This window comes from Protopterus annectens, chromosome 1.part2 (genome assembly GCF_019279795.1).
Source record: "Protopterus annectens isolate FY-2018-M chromosome 1.part2, PAN1.0, whole genome shotgun sequence".
In the NCBI taxonomy this organism is placed as follows: domain Eukaryota; kingdom Metazoa; phylum Chordata; order Ceratodontiformes; family Protopteridae; genus Protopterus; species Protopterus annectens.
This window is the reverse complement of record NC_056727.1, coordinates 431772048-431795578: the sequence shown is the minus strand read 5'-3', so window position 1 is coordinate 431795578 and position 23531 is coordinate 431772048. Positions and strand designations below refer to the sequence as shown.

General features: G+C 40.7%; 1 protein-coding gene across 2 annotated transcripts in view; it reads left to right on the top strand.

The window, feature by feature from the left end:
- Positions 1 to 23531, top strand: part of SYNDIG1 (synapse differentiation inducing 1) — a 1645835-nt gene that overhangs the window by 807613 nt on the left and 814691 nt on the right. The gene's annotated exons all lie outside the window — the stretch shown is intronic.

Sequence of the window (23531 nt, the reverse complement as noted above, 5' to 3'; positions counted from 1 at the left end):
TTCCGAAATGAGTTTACTTTTAGACATAGCTGGTGTTAGCCATCAGTGAAACTGATGGCCACTTGGGGTCTCTAGCCATCTGTAGCTGTGTGGGGCCTCAGAAATTCTACAGCTGCTTATGAATAAAAAAAAAAAAGGACTTGCTAATTCTCCAGTTGCTAGCTTTATCAGGACTGCAGTATGTGCAGGCACTCAGAGAAAGAATGAAGATTTCAAACCCTCACCTTGTATACTAATAGAACATGTCTAGCCAATCCATATCCCATTACTTCTGTTTATCTGAGATATTAGGAAGAGGAAACACTTTACATCTTTAGGGATGGCTGTTATGTTGCAGGCATTTTCTTAAATAGTGATAAGGCAGCAGATAAATGTGTTGGCAGTGGCAAAAATACATATACTGCCCACAGAAACAATTCATTTCTTTAAATTTAGTCTTTTTCTACAACTGCTGTGGTTTGGATTGGGATGGATACATAACCCTCAACTTCTTTGCTAAATAATAAGGGGCAAAGTGCAACTAATGGGAAGGGGACAAAAAGCCCAAATGAGGGACAGTTGTAAACAGTATTGTATTTCATGTAAAACAACTTTAAACATTATTTGCACAACAGTTTTTTCTTCTGAGCAATAAGAAGTAGGAAACTACAATGCCTGACATTATTGACAGACTTAAATCCTAAATGACTTAAGAGAAAATTTAAAAATGTGATGAGGGACCTGGCAAAATATGAAGCAAAACCAGGAGCAGTTGAGAGGTATGGATGGGGCATGGCAGTGACTGATATCAGCATGTTAAAATACATTAATGTACCCATTCTTTTTCTCTTTCTCTCTGCCTTCCTTCCTTTCGTTAAACCAGGTAGGCCATTGACCACAAATGACCAGTTTCAGTCTCAGGCCATTTTCTTTGTGATCTCACAATAAAGGTTATTGTGGATGCATCAGCTGTGTCTACTGAGGGAAGAAAGCAATGTGCATGTCTTAACTAACAAGATGAAGTGGCCATTATGTCTTCACATTTGTTGGACAAAAGTGTGTGCTGAAAGTGGCCATTTCTCAAGGGTCGCCAACCTCAGACTATGATAACTCTGCACCTATTAAGCTCACCAGCCTCATATGTAAATCCATAGAGTCATTATCTCAGATCTCATTAACTCTGGACCCTCATCAATGTGGCTTTGTCAAAGGAAGGTCCTGCCTCTTTAAACTCATTAATTTTATTTTTAAAGTAAGCCAAGCAGTGGATAGTGGCTGTGCAGTGCAAACAATGTATCTATACCTGGCCAAAGCCTTCAAAACTATTCTCCTTGCAGGCATTGTTAACAGACCTGTAAATCTAAATATAAATCCTTAAATTCGGTGTTGGATGGCTAACTAGTTGTCTGACAGAACCCTTGTGGTTAGAGTCGCAGGTGCCACTTCTGAAAGCACAAAACTTACCAGTGGCGTACCACAGGGCCCAGTCTTAGGCCCTCTTCTATTTGATTATTTATTTTTCAGATGCAAATTAGGTATTGCTATTAGATCTTCAACTGACTTACGATTGCTCCAACGTGGTTTAGACCATGTCAACAGTCATTGCCAAAACATCGGTCTCAAATTAAATAAAAAAATAATGCAACATAGTACATTTTAGTAAACAAAACAGTTTCACTTACTGGATAGGTGATGCACCCCTCAAACAGTATTACAAGGGATTAACATACTTTTGTTGATAATTTCTTATTATTTGACCATTATGTTTACAGAGGAGTTTGGAAAGTCATGTCCACTAGATCCAAAGAAGTCTTAATTCCCCTTTATGCATATCTTATCAGATCCTTTATTGAATATAATGTACCTTTTGGAATATATTTATCTAAACATATCACACAACTTGAGAGACCCCCCCCCCCCCAAGATTCATAACAGAAAAGATCAGTGGCAACAAAAAACTTAATTATTAAGAGTGACTGGCTGCCCTTTTTCTGTACTCTTGTCTCTTACAGATTCCTCCATGGCGATCTATGCTTAGCCTTTTGAGCCATGAAAAATGCAACCCTATTTGATCACCTGTTCCTACACAGAACTTATGTTACCTCAAATACTTAGTTAAAGGAACTAAACCTTCATCAGCAGGTAAATAAGACACACTGACATGATATATTCATCTCCAAATGTATCCTTCAGCTCTGGAACAAATTGAAACTTTAAAGTAAACCTAGAAGACTGGACAGGCAGCCTCAAATTTTCCTCGGTCTATCTTGTCTTACTCTCCTTGAGGTTAGAGGGAATTTCTGAATATTTTTTTTTTTTTTTTTTAGCTAGGCTTGTAATGGTCTGCAAAGTACTTTTCTATAATACTTACCTATGAATCTGTTAATCACCACCATGGGTACCATCACCACTGGGACCCGTCTCACATGGTAGATAGAGTGCTGGACAGTGAATCACTAGACAAGAATTCCTTTGGCCAATTCTGGCATCTAACCTCCTCTCTGTAATCTGTGCCACAATTTTCGCCAGCTGCCAATGACTGACAAAAGTGTCACCTCCATTTGCACTGCTGCTGATGGGTACAACTGTACAAGTATTTGATGCAAAACTACCTGAAGTAGGTGGTGCAGGTAAGACAGGAGTTGTGGATGTGACTGTGGCAGGCTGGGTGTTCAGTGGTGGAGGTGGTGGTGCTGCTGCCACCTGTGGGGGGCTTAACAGAACTTGTCTGTGGAAGGGGGGATTAGAAATACAGTGAAAACTGGATCTATCTATAAATAATATATTCACACACACATATATATATATATATATATATATATATATATATATATATATATATATATATATATACACACACACACACACACACACACACACACACACACACACACACACACACACACACACACACATACATGGTTTCCCTTTATAATCTTTGAAATACTGAAATCTCGAATTTCAGTATCTCAAAACCATAGAAGTGAACGTTCAAAATCTTGAAACCCCAAAACCGCAAAATACAAAATCGTGAACATATACACACCACACAACACATACACTATCCTACCCACACTACATACACAAACACAACAGCACAAGTCAACACATCTACACTACATATAAGCAGGGGGGCAAGCCCCCCTGCACCTGCCATGTGGGGGGGTGCACCCCCCCACTTATATATACTAACTCGCACAAACAGGAAAAGACAGCAAACTCACACCCAGACATTCCACAGTCCCTCGCACACAGACACACACATCACACATATACAAACATCAACACATCCAACACTTACATGCTCATACTTTCACCTGTCTACCTTAACCCACACGTACAACTTACAAACAAACTTACATACATTCAGACTTACACCTAAAACCCTTACAAAACACTCACTTACCTTAAATTGCACCTAAATCCACATGTGACACCGTACACCATCCACAGAAAACACTGGACATAACGAAGCGTAAAACCATAACAGAGAATTGGAGATATTCGAATTTGCGATTATGCACTTTTGCTATTTTAAAAATTCACCTTTATAGTCTCGGAATACTGAAATTCGAGATTTCAGTATTTCGAGATTATAAAGGGGTACCATATATGTATATATATATATATATATATATATATATATATATGCCCATATATATGCTACATACATATATATATATATATATATATATATATATATATATATATAGATATATATATATATGTATATATATATGTTGAGTCTGGAGTTGGGGTGTCACTGTAACTGTGACAATCATCTAGAGGTCAAGGTTTACACCACCGGGTGGTTAACCCTGCTGTGGTTGGTCTTCCATGTTACACACATACTCTCATGAATACTCACATGTATGGTCAGTTTTGGGTGCCCAGTCCACCTACCACATGTCTTTGGATTGTGAGAGTAAACTGGGCACCCAGGAAAAAACCCTCGTGAATACAGAGAGGGCATGCAGACTCCACACAGAAGGCACACAATCTGAGAATTAAACCAGAGAACCTCGTGCTTTGAGTTGACAATGATATCCACTACATTACTGTGTTGTCTTTATGTTGAGTATGATACACTTAAACAAAATATGCTTGTTGGACCAAAATGCGCTTCTGAATTTACCACTGCTGTTAGTATATATAGCTGAGAAAGGTACTTGAACAGATAGATATGTAGAGGATTAACATGATGAGTTACTTAGACAAACCAACGTGTATATAGTCAGAGATGCATATTTCTATTGTTCATATACCTTTAAATGCTCTATGTCATCTGTTCAGTAGTCACATGATGAAGCAGGTCATGTTATATAACTGCTTGGTAATTGAACAGCTAACACCAAAGTTCTGAAGTAGTCTGTAGTTTCTATGAAATACAAAAATACCTTAACCATTAAGAAAGTTTTATTGCTACTGCTGTTACTGCCTTCTCAAGCGTCTCCTGACACTTGATTCTGAGTTTGGTAACTTTGTATGGTGTTTCAACACACCTGAAGCAATTGTTTTATGGATTTTAGTTTTATTGTTGTATACGTTACTCATATCTCAGTGGCAAAGTTATTTGTAACAGTGATAGGAACAGTTGTGTGACATTGGTCAGTTGCAGTTCTGTGATTGTTTTGTGGGGAACATGTATTCAGTAAACGTGTGCTTGGCATTACTTAAAGAGCATGGATACAGATATGTAACTGACAGGCAGATAAAAAGCATGTTTTATGGTCAAGGAGGTAACTAATGGTATTAGTATTTGAAAAACAACATGCAATGAGTTTGTTAATTCCACTGTTTTCCATACTAGTGGAGCAATGACTAAAAACAGGCCAAGCAGAAATAATGCATCTGCTGAGACATCATCTTTAAAACATAAAATTCTTAAATTCAGAGAATGAGGTTCCATTACATGCCTCCCACGTCCATGATTGACATCTCTTTGGCCTGCATTCAGCTGACCAGACCTTCTGTGACCATGCCTTGGAATCAACTGTAACCAATGTGAATGGTGTCTCTGAGAATTGTTTGAGATATCTTTGCATCTTTGGAGCTACTTGTGTGGTGCATGTTACAGATTGGACATTTTTATTATCATCAGTTCAATCTCTTCTGATATAATCATAAACTCCCAAGTGTTCATCATATATTCTTTCTAACATGAGATTATGTAGCTGGTTTGGTAAGATCATGCCACTGAGTTTAAATGTCAGTCACTGGGAATCTTCAATTTTGACGCAAGAGGAGCAATGAACTTCAAATTGGTAATGTGCTGTTTTTCTTTGCACTTAGCCATTCTGTCAGCATCAGACATTTTAATTGCAGCTGTAATTTTCAGTATGCTAAATAAATTCTTATAAGTTATCTGCAGACATAACTGTCAGAATAGTGTTTTCCAATGTCTGTTGATAAATATATGACTGTTTTTTAATCCCAAATCACTGCACACTGCATTCTGATCCTGAGGGTTTATACTTTGTGCTAAGTAAATGATTGCTAGATGACTCATTGTCTGTCTGCAATGTATCCTCTAATGCACGCCTTCAGCATCTGTAAACTGAATTTGTTAGTCACGATTTAGCTGCATGTGCTGTGAGATTACTGCTGGCATGTGATTGCACTGGATTTTCCCATCCAGCTGTACAGTTCATGTTAGGCTTTTATACATGGTGACTTTTGAGCTGCCAACCCTTACTGTAAATTTGACTTTGGAAGCTCCATTCAGACTCATCTCATGTGCTCATTCTATTGGGCAGTGATAGATTTAATTGAAAAGACCATCCTCTTAGACTCTTAAAGCTTGAATTAGCCTTTGTTTTGTATCAGCCCACTCACTTAGTGCACACTGCAACATTCAAAGTATTTATCATGTTTTCTATCTTACTTTTAAAATCTTGTAACATCTGGACTACACTACCTGTCACTGGTGAAACACAGAACTGTTTCTCAGGAACCAGATTTGGAATGGTAGTTTTGTTTTGCTCCTTGTCAGAGAATAAGCAGAGAGACATTATTTCCTATCCTTCTTTGAGATTACCAATGATCGAATCACCTAGAGCCAGCCATATTTTTACACCGTCGAGTGGCTAGCCCTGCCACAGTGTGCAGTCTGTGATCCATGTTCTCCTATCTTGAGGATACTGTGCTCCACAGTAGATGCCCAAAGCAGTTGGTCTGTACAACTCTTCCCCCTATAGGGCATCATGTAGAGTCTGTGCTGCTGCCCACAGCTCCATTCATTGGTGAGTCTGAGATGGAAACACTCAGCATGTTTTTCAGACATGGGAGAAACCCCATGGAGACACAGGGAGAGCATGCAAACTCCAAACAGGCATTGGTCAGAGGTCAGGATCGAATCTTGTACCTTGTGCATGGGAGGGTGAAGACCTTAACCATTATGCCATCTGGTCTCTAATCAAAGAGAACAGATTACAGTGGTTTGGACACATGCAGAAAAGCAGAAGACAATCTGGTGATCAAGATTTGGGACAGACAGCAAGAAGGTAAGAGGAAGCGAGGACATCCAGCAAAGAGGTGGATGGATTGTGTGAAAGAAGATCTGTGACAGTCAGGCATGAGTGTTGAAGAAGGCAGGAGTATGGCACTTTACTGAGAGAGTTGGCGACAGTTAACACGATACCCCAACCCCATGTAGAAAAAAGTGGGAAAAAGGGGGCTGATGATGATGATTTGAGATTACCAGTCACTACAAAGCTTGAAAATTGCTTCTTAGAATCCAACTTGGGATTAATGGTACTTCTTTGCTTTTGCTGAGAGAAGTAGCAGATGGACATTGATTGATGCTGGACTCTGAACAGTGTGTAAAGGATTTCACTGAGTGGTCTGGCTGCAGGTTTGGTAAGACTCTCTTCTGGACCTTTGTGCAGCTTGGCTTTGGGTTTGTTGGCTGTTGGTGAAGCACCCTCCAAGAGGAAAAAACGCTGAGAGAAGAAGGGAGCCACTTTTGAGATTTTAAGTATTTTTTCTCTGTTTATTTGCTAAGTTTTTCTGCATAGCTGCCTAGCTTGAGCATTTTCTGGCTTGTTAAACTTGATTTCTGTATTAGTAGCTGTATTTAGAGCACAACCAAAAGCTGTTTGCTGAATTTCCTGTTTGCACTTAATTTTAAATCGTTTTTTCTTAAAACTTGCATATTTTCTGTCCTTGACCTAGCACTCTTGTGTGGGGTCATTTACTGCACTGTTATAACTTGATATTACTTGTGAACCTCTGCTATCTCTGTAAAAAACAAAAACAAAAAAAAAAATCTTGCTTTTTTCCCACTTTTCTGAGAGTTAAAAAAAGTTCAGTTACAGGCTTGCTGTTCCTGAACTGTTTGAAAGTTTCTGTGAGGCCATTTTTGCTTGGGCTGAAGGAGGGTCTCTGTGTTCATCAGTGGCAGTGACTAACATTGAGCAGCTTCCCTGCCCCCGGAGAGGTGGTTACTGACTTGAAACTGTAGTTTTATTGGCCACTAGAGTCATTTCCATAACTCCTTCATCTTCCTCTCTTAAAACCTAGTTGCCTCGTGGTTTGAGCGTCTTTTCAGGCTTGTTGGCTGTTGGTGAAGCACCCTCCAAGAGGAAAAACGCTGAGAGAAGAAGGAGCCACTTTTGAGATTTTAAGTATTTTTCTCTGTTTATTTGCTAAGTTTTTCTGCATAGCTGCCTAGCTTGAGCATTTTCTGGCTTGTTAAACTTGATTTCTGTATTAGTAGCTGTATTTAGAGCACAACCAAAAGCTGTTTGCTGAATTTCCTGTTTGCACTTAATTTTAAATCGTTTTTTCTTAAAACTTGCATATTTTCTGTCCTTGACCTAGCACTCTTGTGTGGGGTCATTTACTGCACTGTTATAACTTGATATTACTTGTGTACCTCTGCTATCTCTGTAATATACAAAAACAAAGACAAAAAAGTCTTGCTTTTTTCCCTCTTTTCTAAGAGTTAAAAGTTCAGTTTCACGCTTGCTGTTCCTGTACTGTTTGAACGTTTCTGTGAGGCCATTTTGCTTGGGCTGAAGGAGGGTCTCTGTGTTCATCAGTGGCAGTGACTAACATTGAGCAGCTTCCTGCCCCCGGAGAGGTGGTTACTGACTTGAAACTGTAGTTTTATAGGCCACTAGGGGTCATTTCCATAACTCCTTCATCTTCCTCTCTTAAAACCTAGTTGCCTCGTGGTTTGAGCGTCTTTTCAGGCTTGTTGGCTGTTGGTGAAGCACCCTCCAAGAGGAAAAACGCTGAGAGAAGAAGTGAGCCACTTTTGAGATTTTAAGTATTTTTTCTCTGTTTATTTGCTAAGTTTTTCTGCATAGCTGCCTAGCTTGAGCATTTTCTGGCTTGTTAAACTTGATTTCTGTATTAGTAGCTGTATTTAGAGCACAACCAAAAGCTGTTTGCTGAATTTCCTGTTTGCACTTAATTTTAAATCGTTTTTTTCCTTAAAACTTGCATATTTTCTGTCCTTGACCTAGCACTCTTGTGTGGGATCATTTACTGCACTGTTATAACTTGATATTACTTGTGAACCTCTGCTATCTCTGTAAAAACAAAACAAAAAAAAAAAATCTTGCTTTTTTCCCACTTTTCTGAGAGTTAAAAAAGTTCAGTTACAGGCTTGCTGTTCCTGAACTGTTTGAAAGTTTCTGTGAGGCCATTTTGCTTGGGCTGAAGGAGGGTCTCTGTGTTCATCAGTGGCAGTGACTAACATTGAGCAGCTTCCCTGCCCCCCGGAGAGGTGGTTACTGACTTGAAACTGTAGTTTTATTGGCCACTAGGGGTCATTTCCATAACTCCTTCATCTTCCTCTCTTAAAACCTAGTTGCCTCGTGGTTTGAGCATCTTTTCAGGCTTGTTGGCTGTTGGTGAAGCACCCTCCAAGAGGAAAAAACGCTGAGAGAAGAAGGGAGCCACTTTTGAGATTTTAAGTATTTTTTCTCTGTTTATTTGCTAAGTTTTTCTGCATAGCTGCCTAGCTTGAGCATTTTCTGGCTTGTTAAACTTGATTTCTGTATTAGTAGCTGTATTTAGAGCACAACCAAAAGCTGTTTGCTGAATTTCCTGTTTGCACTTAATTTTAAATCGTTTTTCTTAAAACTTGCATATTTTCTGTCCTTGACCTAGCACTCTTGTGTGGGGTCATTTACTGCACTGTTATAACTTGATATTACTTGTGAACCTCTGCTATCTCTGTAAAAACAAAAAAAAAAAATCTTGCTTTTTCCCACTTTTCTGAGAGTTAAAAAGTTCAGTTACAGGCTTGCTGTTCCTGAACTGTTTGAAAGTTTCTGTGAGGCCATTTTGCTTGGGCTGAAGGAGGGTCTCTGTGTTCATCAGTGGCAGTGACTAACATTGAGCAGCTTCCCTGCCCCGGAGAGGTGGTTACTGACTTGAAACTGTAGTTTTATTGGCCACTAGGGGTCATTTCCATAACTCCTTCATCTTCCTCTCTTAAAACCTAGTTGCCTCATGGTTTGAGCGTCTTTTCAGGCTTGTTGGCTGTTGGTGAAGCACCCTCCAAGAGGAAAAAACGCTGAGAGAAGAAGAAGGGAGCCACTTTTGAGATTTTAAGTATTTTTTCTCTGTTTATTTGCTAAGTTTTTCTGCATAGCTGCCTAGCTTGAGCATTTTCTGGCTTGTTAAACTTGATTTCTGTATTAGTAGCTGTATTTAGAGCACAACCAAAAGCTGTTTGCTGAATTTCCTGTTTGCACTTAATTTTAAATCGTTTTTTCTTAAAACTTGCATATTTTCTGTCCTTGACCTAGCACTCTTGTGTGGGGTCATTTACTGCACTGTTATAACTTGATATTACTTGTGAACCTCTGCTATCTCTGTAAAAACAAAACAAAAAAAAATCTTGCTTTTTCCCACTTTTCTGAGAGTTAAAAGTTCAGTTACAGGCTTGCTGTTCCTGAACTGTTTGAAAGTTTCTGTGAGGCCATTTTGCTTGGGCTGAAGGAGGGTCTCTGTGTTCATCAGTGGCAGTGACTAACATTGAGCAGCTTCCCTGCCCCGGAGAGGTGGTTACTGACTTGAAACTGTAGTTTTTTTGGCCACTAGGGTCATTTCCATAACTCCTTCATCTTCCTCTCTTAAAACCTAGTTGCCTCATGGTTTGAGCGTCTTTTCAGGCTTGTTGGCTGTTGGTGAAGCACCCTCCAAGAGGAAAAACGCTGAGAGAAGAAGGGAGCCACTTTTGAGATTTTAAGTATTTTTTCTCTGTTTATTTGCTAAGTTTTTCTGCATAGCTGCCTAGCTTGAGCATTTTCTGGCTTGTTAAACTTGATTTCTGTATTAGTAGCTGTATTTAGAGCACAACCAAAAGCTGTTTGCTGAATTTCCTGTTTGCACTTAATTTTAAATCGTTTTTTCTTAAAACTTGCATATTTTCTGTCCTTGACCTAGCACTCTTGTGTGGGGTCATTTACTGCACTGTTATAACTTGATATTACTTGTGAACCTCTGCTATCTCTGTAAAAACAAAACAAAAAAAAAATCTTGCTTTTTCCCACTTTTCTGAGAGTTAAAAAGTTCAGTTACAGGCTTGCTGTTCCTGAACTGTTTGAAAGTTTCTGTGAGGCCATTTTGCTTGGGCTGAAGGAGGGTCTCTGTGTTCATCAGTGGCAGTGACTAACATTGAGCAGCTTCCCTGCCCCGGAGAGGTGGTTACTGACTTGAAACTGTAGTTTTATTGGCCACTAGGGGTCATTTCCATAACTCCTTCATCTTCCTCTCTTAAAACCTAGTTGCCTCATGGTTTGAGCGTCTTTTCAGGCTTGTTGGCTGTTGGTGAAGCACCCTCCAAGAGGAAAAACGCTGAGAGAAGAAGGAGCCACTTTTGAGATTTTAAGTATTTTTCTCTGTTTATTTGCTAAGTTTTTCTGCATAGCTGCCTAGCTTGAGCATTTTCTGGCTTGTTAAACTTGATTTCTGTATTAGTAGCTGTATTTAGAGCACAACCAAAAGCTGTTTGCTGAATTTCCTGTTTGCACTTAATTTTAAATCGTTTTTTCTTAAAACTTGCATATTTTCTGTCCTTGACCTAGCACTCTTGTGTGGGGTCATTTACTGCACTGTTATAACTTGATATTACTTGTGAACCTCTGCTATCTCTGTAAAAAACAAAAACAAAAAAAAAAAAAAATCTTGCTTTTTTCCCACTTTTCTGAGAGTTAAAAAAGTTCAGTTACAGGCTTGCTGTTCCTGAACTGTTTGAAAGTTTCTGTGAGGCCATTTTGCTTGGGCTGAAGGAGGGTCTCTGTGTTCATCAGTGGCAGTGACTAACATTGAGCAGCTTCCCTGCCCCCCGGAGAGGTGGTTACTGACTTGAAACTGTAGTTTTATTGGCCACTAGGGGTCATTTCCATAACTCCTTCATCTTCCTCTCTTAAAACCTAGTTGCCTCATGGTTTGAGCGTCTTTTCAGGCTTGTTGGCTGTTGGTGAAGCACCCTCCAAGAGGAAAAAACGCTGAGAGAAGAAGGGAGCCACTTTTGAGATTTTAAGTATTTTTTCTCTGTTTATTTGCTAAGTTTTTCTGCATAGCTGCCTAGCTTGAGCATTTTCTGGCTTGTTAAACTTGATTTCTGTATTAGTAGCTGTATTTAGAGCACAACCAAAAGCTGTTTGCTGAATTTCCTGTTTGCACTTAATTTTAAATCGTTTTTTCTTAAAACTTGCATATTTTCTGTCCTTGACCTAGCACTCTTGTGTGGGGTCATTTACTGCACTGTTATAACTTGATATTACTTGTGAACCTCTGCTATCTCTGTAAAAACAAAAAAAAAAAAAATCTTGCTTTTTCCCACTTTTCTGAGAGTTAAAAGTTCAGTTACAGGCTTGCTGTTCCTGAACTGTTTGAAAGTTTCTGTGAGGCCATTTTTGCTTGGGCTGAAGGAGGGTCTCTGTGTTCATCAGTGGCAGTGACTAACATTGAGCAGCTTCCCTGCCCCCCGGAGAGGTGGTTACTGACTTGAAACTGTAGTTTTATTGGCCACTAGGGGTCATTTCCATAACTCCTTCATCTTCCTCTCTTAAAACCTAGTTGCCTCATGGTTTGAGCGTCTTTTCAGGCTTGTTGGCTGTTGGTGAAGCACCCTCCAAGAGGAAAAACGCTGAGAGAAGAAGGGAGCCATTTTGAGATTTTAAGTATTTTTTCTCTGTTTATTTGCTAAGTTTTTCTGCATAGCTGCCTAGCTTGAGCATTTTCTGGCTTGTTAAACTTGATTTCTGTATTAGTAGCTGTATTTAGAGCACAACCAAAAGCTGTTTGCTGAATTTCCTGTTTGCACTTAATTTTAAATCGTTTTTTCTTAAAACTTGCATATTTTCTGTCCTTGACCTAGCACTCTTGTGTGGGGTCATTTACTGCACTGTTATAACTTGATATTACTTGTGAACCTCTGCTATCTCTGTAAAAACAAAAAAAAAAAAAATCTTGCTTTTTCCCACTTTTCTGAGAGTTAAAAAAAGTTTAGTTACAGGCTTGCTGTTCCTGAACTGTTTGAAAGTTTCTGTGAGGCCATTTTTGCTTGGGCTGAAGGAGGGTCTCTGTGTTCATCAGTGGCAGTGACTAACATTGAGCAGCTTCCCTGCCCCCGGAGAGGTGGTTACTGACTTGAAACTGTAGTTTTATTGGCCACTAGGGTCATTTCCATAACTCCTTCATCTTCCTCTCTTAAAACCTAGTTGCCTCATGGTTTGAGCGTCTTTTCAGGCTTGTTGGCTGTTGGTGAAGCACCCTCCAAGAGGAAAAACGCTGAGAGAAGAAGGAGCCACTTTTGAGATTTTAAGTATTTTTCTCTGTTTATTTGCTAAGTTTTTCTGCATAGCTGCCTAGCTTGAGCATTTTCTGGCTTGTTAAACTTGATTTCTGTATTAGTAGCTGTATTTAGAGCACAACCAAAAGCTGTTTGCTGAATTTCCTGTTTGCACTTAATTTTAAATCGTTTTTTCTTAAAACTTGCATATTTTCTGTCCTTGACCTAGCACTCTTGTGTGGGGTCATTTACTGCACTGTTATAACTTGATATTACTTGTGAACCTCTGCTATCTCTGTAAAAAAAAAAAAAAAAAAATCTTGCTTTTTTCCCACTTTTCTGAGAGTTAAAAAAAGTTCAGTTACAGGCTTGCTGTTCCTGAACTGTTTGAAAGTTTCTGTGAGGCCATTTTTGCTTGGGCTGAAGGAGGGTCTCTGTGTTCATCAGTGGCAGTGACTAACATTGAGAAGCTTCCCTGGCCCGGGGAGAGGTGGTAACTGACTTGAAACTGTAGTTTTATTGGCCACTAGGGTCATTTCCATAACTCCTTCATCTTCCTCTCTTAAAACCTAGTTGCCTCATGGTTTGAGCGTCTTTTCAGGCTTGTTGGCTGTTGGTGAAGCACCCTCCAAGAGGAAAAACGCTGAGAGAAGAAGGGAGCCACTTTTGAGATTTTAAGTATTTTTTCTCTGTTTATTTGCTAAGTTTTTCTGCATAGCTGCCTAGCTTGAGCATTTTCTGGCTTGTTAAACTTGATTTCTGTATTAGTAGCTGTATTTAGAGCACAACCAAAAGCTGTTTGCTGAATTTCCTGTTTGCACTTAATTTTAAATCGTTTTTTCTTAAAACTTGCATATTTTCTGTCCTTGACCTAGCACTCTTGTGTGGGGTCATTTACTGCACTGTTATAACTTGATATTACTTGTGAACCTCTGCTATCTCTGTAAAAAAAAAAAAAAAAAAAAATCTTGCATTTTCCCACTTTTCTGAGAGTTGAAAAAGTTCAGTTACAGGCTTGCTGTTCCTGAACTGTTTGAAAGTTTCTGTGAGGCCATTTTTGCTTGGGCTGAAGGAGGGTCTCTGTGTTCATCAGTGGCAGTGACTAACATTGAGCAGCTTCCCTGCCCCCCGGAGAGGTGGTTACTGACTTGAAACTGTAGTTTTATTGGCCACTAGGGGTCATTTCCATAACTCCTTCATCTTCCTCTCTTAAAACCTAGTTGCCTCATGGTTTGAGCGTCTTTTCAGGCTTGTTGGCTGTTGGTGAAGCACCCTCCAAGAGGAAAAAACGCTGAGAGAAGAAGGAGCCACTTTTGAGATTTTAAGTATTTTTCTCTGTTTATTTGCTAAGTTTTTCTGCATAGCTGCCTAGCTTGAGCATTTTCTGGCTTGTTAAACTTGATTTCTGTATTAGTAGCTGTATTTAGAGCACAACCAAAAGCTGTTTGCTGAATTTCCTGTTTGCACTTAATTTTAAATCGTTTTTTCTTAAAACTTGCATATTTTCTGTCCTTGACCTAGCACTCTTGTGTGGGGTCATTTACTGCACTGTTATAACTTGATATTACTTGTGAACCTCTGCTATCTCTGTAAAAACAAAAAAAAAAAAAATCTTGCTTTTTCCCACTTTTCTGAGAGTTAAAAAGTTCAGTTACAGGCTTGCTGTTCCTGAACTGTTTGAAAGTTTCTGTGAGGCCATTTTGCTTGGGCTGAAGGAGGGTCTCTGTGTTCATCAGTGGCAGTGACTAACATTGAGCAGCTTCCCTGCCCCCGGAGAGGTGGTTACTGACTTGAAACTGTAGTTTTATTGGCCACTAGGGTCATTTCCATAACTCCTTCATCTTCCTCTCTTAAAACCTAGTTGCCTCATGGTTTGAGCGTCTTTTCAGGCTTGTTGGCTGTTGGTGAAGCACCCTCCAAGAGGAAATAACGCTGAGAGAAGAAGGAGCCACTTTTGAGATTTTAAGTATTTTTCTCTGTTTATTTGCTAAGTTTTTCTGCATAGCTGCCTAGCTTGAGCATTTTCTGGCTTGTTAAACTTGATTTCTGTATTAGTAGCTGTATTTAGAGCACAACCAAAAGCTGTTTGCTGAATTTCCTGTTTGCACTTAATTTTAAATCGTTTTTTCTTAAAACTTGCATATTTTCTGTCCTTGACCTAGCACTCTTGTGTGGGGTCATTTACTGCACTGTTATAACTTGATATTTCTTGTGAACCTCTGCTATCTCTGTAAATAACAAAAACAAAAATTAAATCTTGCTTTTTCCCACTTTTCTGAGAGTTAAAAAAGTTCAGTTACAGGCTTGCTGTTCCTGAACTGTTTGAAAGTTTCTGTGAGGCCATTTTTGCTTGGGCTGAAGGAGGGTCTCTGTGTTCATCAGTGGCAGTGACTAACATTGAGCAGCTTCCCTGCCCCCGGAGAGGTGGTTACTGACTTGAAACTGTAGTTTTATTGGCCACTAGGGTCATTTCCATAACTCCTTCATCTTCCTCTCTTAAAACCTAGTTGCCTCATGGTTTGAGCGTCTTTTCAGGCTTGTTGGCTGTTGGTGAAGCACCCTCCAAGAGGAAAAAACGCTGAGAGAAGAAGGGAGCCACTTTTGAGATTTTAAGTATTTTTCTCTGTTTATTTGCTAAGTTTTTCTGCATAGCTGCCTAGCTTGAGCATTTTCTGGCTTGTTAAACTTGATTTCTGTATTAGTAGCTGTATTTAGAGCACAACCAAAAGCTGTTTGCTGAATTTCCTGTTTGCACTTAATTTTAAATCGTTTTTTCTTAAAACTTGCATATTTTCTGTCCTTGACCTAGCACTCTTGTGTGGGGTCATTTACTGCACTGTTATAACTTGATATTACTTGTGAACCTCTGCTATCTCTGAAAAAACAAAAAAAAAAAAAAATCTTGCTTTTTTCCCACTTTTCTGAGAGTTAAAAAAAGTTCAGTTACAGGCTTGCTGTTCCTGAACTGTTTGAAAGTTTCTGTGAGGCCATTTTGCTTGGGCTGAAGGAGGGTCTCTGTGTTCATCAGTGGCAGTGACTAACATTGAGCAGCTTCCCTGCCCCCCGGAGAGGTGGTTACTGACTTGAAACTGTAGTTTTATTGGCCACTAGGGTCATTTCCATAACTCCTTCATCTTCCTCTCTTAAAACCTAGTTGCCTCATGGTTTGAGCGTCTTTTCAGGCTTGTTGGCTGTTGGTGAAGCACCCTCCAAGAGGATAAAACGCTGAGAGAAGGGAGCCACTTTTGAGATTTTAAGTATTTTTTCTCTGTTTATTTGCTAAGTTTTTCTGCATAGCTGCCTAGCTTGAGCATTTTCTGGCTTGTTAAACTTGATTTCTGTATTAGTAGCTGTATTTAGAGCACAACCAAAAGCTGTTTGCTGAATTTCCTGTTTGCACTTAATTTTAAATCGTTTTTTCTTAAAACTTGCATATTTTCTGTCCTTGACCTAGCACTCTTGTGTGGGGTCATTTACTGCACTGTTATAACTTGATATTACTTGTGAACCTCTGCTATCTCTGTAAAAAACAAAAAAAAAAAAAATCTTGCTTTTTTCCCACTTTTCTGAGAGTTAAAAAAGTTCAGTTACAGGCTTGCTGTTCCTGAACTGTTTGAAAGTTTCTGTGAGGCCATTTTTGCTTGGGCTGAAGGAGGGTCTCTGTGTTCATCAGTGGCAGTGACTAACATTGAGCAGCTTCCCTGCCACGGAGAGGTGGTTACTGACTTGAAACTGTAGTTTTTTTGGCCACTAGGGTCATTTCCATAACTCCTTCATCTTCCTCTCTTAAAACCTAGTTGCCTCATGGTTTGAGCGTCTTTTCAGGCTTGTTGGCTGTTGGTGAAGCACCCTCCAAGAGGAAAAAACGCTGAGAGAAGAAGGGAGCCACTTTTGAGATTTTAAGTATTTTTTCTCTGTTTATTTGCTAAGTTTTTCTGCATAGCTGCCTAGCTTGAGCATTTTCTGGCTTGTTAAACTTGATTTCTGTATTAGTAGCTGTATTTAGAGCACAACCAAAAGCTGTTTGCTGAATTTCCTGTTTGCACTTAATTTTAAATCGTTTTTTCTTAAAACTTGCATATTTTCTGTCCTTGACCTAGCACTCTTGTGTGGGGTCATTTACTGCACTGTTATAACTTGATATTACTTGTGAACCTCTGCTATCTCTGTAAAAACAAAAAAAAAAAAAATCTTGCTTTTTTCCCACTTTTCTGAGAGTTAAAAAAGTTCAGTTACAGGCTTGCTGTTCCTGAACTGTTTGAAAGTTTCTGTGAGGCCAATTTTGCTTGGGCTGAAGGAGGGTCTCTGTGTTCATCAGTGGCAGTGACTAACATTGAGCAGCTTCCCTGCCCCCCGGAGAGGTGGTTACTGACTTGAAACTGTAGTTTTATTGGCCACTAGGGGTCATTTCCATAACTCCTTCATTTGTCCTCAGAGGAGTGGTTTAGGGCAGTGATTTGTGGTTTGTTGGCCATTTTGGGTCATTTCCTGTCTTTTCCAGCCCCCTGCTATAATGCACGCTTTAGCGCGATTCAGCCCGATTTAGTCCGATTTAGCAGCTGAGTTGCTACTGTTGCACACTAGGGCAGCGCCGGTTAAGCAGGTTTAAACTATTCGGGCTACCTAAAGTCCACTCTTCAAATTTTCCCTTAAAACTACCTTCCTCGAACTATACTACTGATCTAATCAGCGTATCCTATAATTAAAAGATCATCTCTACTTGACTCCAAGTAGACTATTCTCTATCTGTTAAACGTAGCACTTGCTCCTACAGTACTTATTACCTTGATACGGCACTCTTGTCATAGATAGTACCCCAAAAGGCAACCCCCATTTCTCGGTCACCCACGCCCCCGAATCTTTTTAAAGTTTTTTTTGTCTATTCCTTCTAGCATGTCAAGGGATCAGTTGCTAGTGTCCTCTCCTGCTCAGCTGGTGAACCTGGGAATATTGAGGCAATGTTACAATTGCCTCATGTACACAGACAACCCTCTCCTCCTCCCACAAAACACAAATACATGCGAGAGATGCAACTATACGGCCAAACTGGAGGCTGAGCTCTCTCAACATAGGACTGGCAAGACCAGTCAGGAGGAGAAGGTTACCACACACACTATAGACCCAGTCTCACATATTACCATTACAACCTCAAATCATACACATAAACACACAAAGACATACTCGGAGGCTCTGATCAAAAATCTACCAAAACAGCAGAGGCCACCAAAGCAGACACCCAAACAACCACCACCTCAGAACACAACACCTGCAACACATAGACCTCACAGTCAGAGTGTCAAACAGTCACAGCCCTTAAGGCCAAACACAATGCCAGACACACTAGTCATTGGTGACTCCATAGTCAGACACACTGACGTCCGCTCACCAGACTGAGTAAGGAGAAGGTCACAGTAAGCTGCCTGTCGGGCGCTAGAATCCGCCACATAACGCAAGCACTCAGGTCTCTCAACAGCAGGTACAAATATGACTCAGTCATTGTCCACGCTGGTGTAAACGACCTGAGACGCACCTCCTTGGACTACATGAAAAGAGACATTGAGGAGCTCTCTGATTATGTAGCCCAGACAGGTATGACCCTGACCTTGAGCAGTATCCTACCTTCACCAAGAATGATGCCACAATACAGAGATAAGATGATCAGCTTTAACAATTGGCTTAAACACTGGTGTCATTCAAAGGGGATCCAGTGTCTGTCTGCCTGGGATGACATGCTGGACAAGCCACGCTGCTTCGCTAAGGGACGGCTTGCACCTGTCACCCTGGGATTCGGATATTGGCAAAGGCTCTTGCCACCCCATAGTGCCTTTTTAGGCAAGGCTCAAATTCTAAACCTACCACCCTAGAACACAAAAAGGAAAAAACTAAGGGTAATGCTGCTCAATGCCAGAAGTCTAAATCTCAAAATGCACGCACTCGAGGCCCTTCTCAGTATGGAGAACATCGATGTCTGTGCTGTGACAGAAACCTGGTTCAAGGCTCCTGAGAGCACCCCAGCTATCAGGTTTTACCTCATATCATGCGTTCCGCCCCAAAATCTGGACAATACCAAGAAAGGAGGGGTATCCATATTCATCAAGGACACCCACACCTCAAGACTGGTGGCAACGCACGATGCATCGGAGACCATCCAGGTGCAATTAACCATAGGCAAGACTGCTCTGCAAATTGTAGCATGTTACAGGCCACCCTCACAAACTCAGGAACCTCACATGGCCTTCCTGAAAACACTAGAGGGATAAATGTATCACCAAACACCATCATACTAGGTGACTTCAATTACCCTAATATAGACTGGGAACACTACTCAAGCCCAAACACCCTAGCCCAAAAGTTCCTGGAATTCATAAACTCAAATGCCATGGAACAACTAGTCACCATCCCCACAAGAGGAGATAACATACTTGATCTCATCATCACGAACATGGGAGCACAATGTTCAACACCGGAGGTGTACCCCTCACTGGTGAGATCAGACCACAAACTAATCTCGCTGGAGGTCCTCATCCCACCCCACCTGAAATAAAAAGACCACAGTAAAGAACTTCTCAAAGCCGACTTCACACTTCTAAAGACTAGTGTGGTCTCCTTTAAGGCCCCGAGCCGGCGGAAAACAGTACTCAAGCCGCTGAATCACTTACAAATGCCTTCTACCAGCACCTGCAGGACTGCATGGATAAGGCAATCCCAAGCAAAACAAAGACTCTTTGTACCAAAGGCAAGCGTCCAGTCTGGTGGACCCCAGCCATAAACAAACTCTACAACAAAAGGAGGAAGCTACTACAAGATAGAGCAAAATCCTTAAAAGGTAAGACACCCTTGATCACTATAAGTAAAAACTAAGAGCTCTCATAAAATCATCCAAAGCAAATTTCGAGAGAAAAATAGCTAAAGACTCAAAAGACAATCATAAGGCCTTCTTTAGCTATGTTAGAAACCTGGGAGGAAACTCCCAGATATGCTCAGAGCTAGTTCAAAATGATGTGAAGATTACTGATCCTACAGACATTGCCAACATACTGGCTGACAGGTTCAGTGCAAACTTCCCCCCCCCCCCAAAAGGAGAGATATCTATACCAAATGATTGCAGCCCCCCAAACATCTCCAGCGCCCAAGTGAGAACTGCTCTCTCCAAAGCAAAAAACACAACATCCATGGGACCTGATGGTGTCCCCGGCTGTGTGCTCCATGAACTCAATGAGGAATTAAACCCACAGCTAGGACAGCTGTTTAATCAAAGTCTTACCTCTGGATACGTACCCAGGGAATGGCGCACTGCAACTGTGGTACCACTTCACAAAGGTGGTGCCTCCACCGACCCTGGAAATTACCGGCCCATTAGCTTGACAAGCCTTATCTGCAAAGCCATGGAGAGGATCATAATGGACCTCATAAATAAAGACATAGGGAATTTGCAGACTTTGGATCCAACCCAGTTTGGCTTTGTCAAAGGCAGATCATGCCTTTTAAACTTGGTTGACTTTTTCAAACAGTCACCAAAGCCATTGATGAGGGAAAGGCAGTCCATACAGCCTACCTCGATCTGGCTAAGGCCTTCGATACAATACCCCATTCGGATATCATTGAAAAACTCATCAGCTTAAATGTCAACCCATACATCACAAGATGGGTTGCAAACTGGCTGAGTGACAGAACCCACAGGGTCAGAGCTGCTGGCGCCATGTCAGACTCAAAGCCTGTCACAAGTGGTGTCCCACAGGGCTCAGTCCTGGGCCCACTCTTGTTTGGCATCTACTTTTCCGAAGTACAAGCAAACACAGGAGGGTTATGGCTGACAAAGTTTGCAGATGACTGCAAACTGGCCATAGTAGAAAACACATCTGACACAGATATCCTTCAGAAGGGTCTCACAGAAATGGATAACTGGTGCCAGAGCCACGGCCTAAAGTTAAATGCCAAAAAATGCATAGTCATACCCTTCGGGAAAAACAAGGTTACCCCTAGCTACCAAATAGGTGGCAATCCACTGAGCACAGAAGAAGTTATCAGGGACCTGGGGACCCAGGTTGATAGTAGTCTGTCATTCGACACCCATGTAGCTAAAGTAGTTAGGAAGACCTTCTACATTGCCCACCTTATCATGAAGGGATTCTCATCTAGATCAAGGGAGGTCATAGTCTCCCTTTACTCATCACTCATCAGACCAATGATTGAGTACAATGCCCCATTCGGAATGTATCTGACCCGACACTTGCAGCAGCTGGAGAGGCCACAAAAGTTCCTCACCAAAAGGATAAAGGGTCTCAAAAATCTGTCCTATGCTGCCCGACTGAAAGAATTCCAGCTCTATTCAGTCGCTTACCGCTTGCTCAGAGGTGACCTTTGCCTAACATACAAGGCCATGTCAAACCCAGATTTGATGAATATGCTTCACCTCAAAAATCTAGATCCATCAGAGCCACAAGGGCGGGAGACTTAAACCTTGACACGGCTATTAATAGGACGTGCTGGAGGGATAGATTCATCACCCAAAGACTCCCTATGCTGTGGAACAAAATCCCGGTACATGTGAGGCAGAGCACCTCGCTGGCCTTGTTCAAGAGAAATCTTGACCAATGGATGGGAGATCGCAGATATACCCCAGGGATTACCTCAGTGTCACTGCTCGACAGAGGCACAGCAAAATAATGGGTATAGTTCCCCATACTAAAGGGGTGGCGTAAGCCACAAAACGATGGGCTAGGCTTGTAAATGCCCTTGGGCAGATAGCCTAGTATGAACCTATGAACCTATGAACTGTAGATTCTATCCAGGGCATGTACCAAAAGAAGACTATAGCAAGTGCACTGAACACAGCAACATCTGGGTTGTTACTACTTCTTGGAAAGTTGCTTGGGATTAATTAATACAAGTCTTTTGCTTCTGGTGAGAGAAAGCCCAAAGGATAATTGATTTCTAGCTGCATTCCCAGCTGTATTAAGACCAGCACTATCGCTATACCATATCTATACCGTATACTATATCTCTATACCACCAGACAGATAGAAATTCTTGTAATCAACTGCAAACCTGAATTGTGCTGCTTCACCTTCGTCATATTAGTAAGCACCTGGAGACATGGATTTGTAATTTCCAGCCATCTCTGTAATCATCCTGATTGAAGTGAGCATCCTGACACAAAATAGCAATCGTTTCATATTTCCTGATAACAACTATACTTAAACTGGACAGTATATGAGAGATGTAGCGATTTAATGCAGCTGGAGGCATAATTCTCATACAAAGACACTACAGATAACAAGCGGGTTACCAATAATCCACAACACACCACCACACTAAACATAATCACAAACAGATCACACCAAAGAAATAGACCTACATATCCTTAGGCTCTTAAACGTAAGTTACCTAAACCATAAAGGCATCCTAAATGTAACCGAAAAAAAAACAAATACCCCCAGCAGCCTCACAATCACACAACACAAGCAATACCACCCACCCTGAAATACACATCACAGTCACAGTGTCTCAGTTCAAAAGTCCATAAAGCAAAACTTGTCACAATCCAACATCTTACTCATAGGTGACGCTATCGTGAGAAACACTGACGTACCACTTACCAGACTGTGCAAGGAAAGGATCACAGTCAATTGCCTATCATTTATCAGGATACACTTTATCATGCAGGCACTCAAGTCCTTGCAGTGCAAGTACACAAATGACACAGTCATAGTACATGTAGGTTTGAATGATATGAGATGTTCCTCCCTGGACTGTATAATGAATGACATGATAGAACTCACAGAATATGTGTCTAAAGGCAGGTAAGAACCTGGCCTTGAGCAGCATTTTACCATCGGCAAGAATGATGTTGGAATATGAAGGAAAGATTATTGACTTCAACAGTTGGCTTAGCTTCTGGTGTTATTCAAAGGGGATCCAATATATATATCAGCCTGGGAGGAGATAGTATATGGTCCTTACTGCTTTGCCAGGGATAGTCTGCACCTAATCCTGTAAAACTTTTTCAGATTCACTAAACTTTGTCAACCCTATAGTGCCTTTTTCAGGCAATGTTAATCCTCAAAAGCTTCCAACATAACAAAAATTATCTGGATAACATTAAAGTATTTCTGCTCAAAACTCCAAATCCCAACAAGCACTCCTTACCAAGCAAAACAGTGATGCATATAGACATGGTTTTAGACAATTGAAAGCACCCCATCAGTACAGAGTTTCAATGCCTACCACACATTCAGACCCACTGCACTAGATGAAGGCACTGTAGGTTTCTCCTTATATGAAAAAAAATATTCACCTTCACACTATTTAGACAGGATAACAACCTGGAACTCCCCCATGTCCCATTTACCATTAACAAGACCCGTTATCCCATCTTGGATAACTATAGTACCCCCTCTATGTCCCCTTAGCCCTTTACTATTACTTTACTAATGATAAGTCCTTATGCATTAAGCCAAACAAAATTTTCCTAGAGGACTTCCAACTACCCTTCCATTTACTGGGACACATATACATCCTCTAACAGGTGTACCTAGAGACTTTTGGACTTCATTAACACAACTTCTGTGGACCAGTCAGTCTACACTCTAACTATGGGTAATACAATCCTAGACTTGGTTCTCACTAATGTGAGACATCTCTACTGCCTACCAATTATGACTCCCACTGTGGTCAATTCATACCACAAATAAGTCATATTTACCTTAAGACTGAATCCAGAAGCAGCCTCCATACCTTAGTATTCAGAAATTATGCCAAGGCTAATTTACTGAAACTGAGGGATGACCTAGCT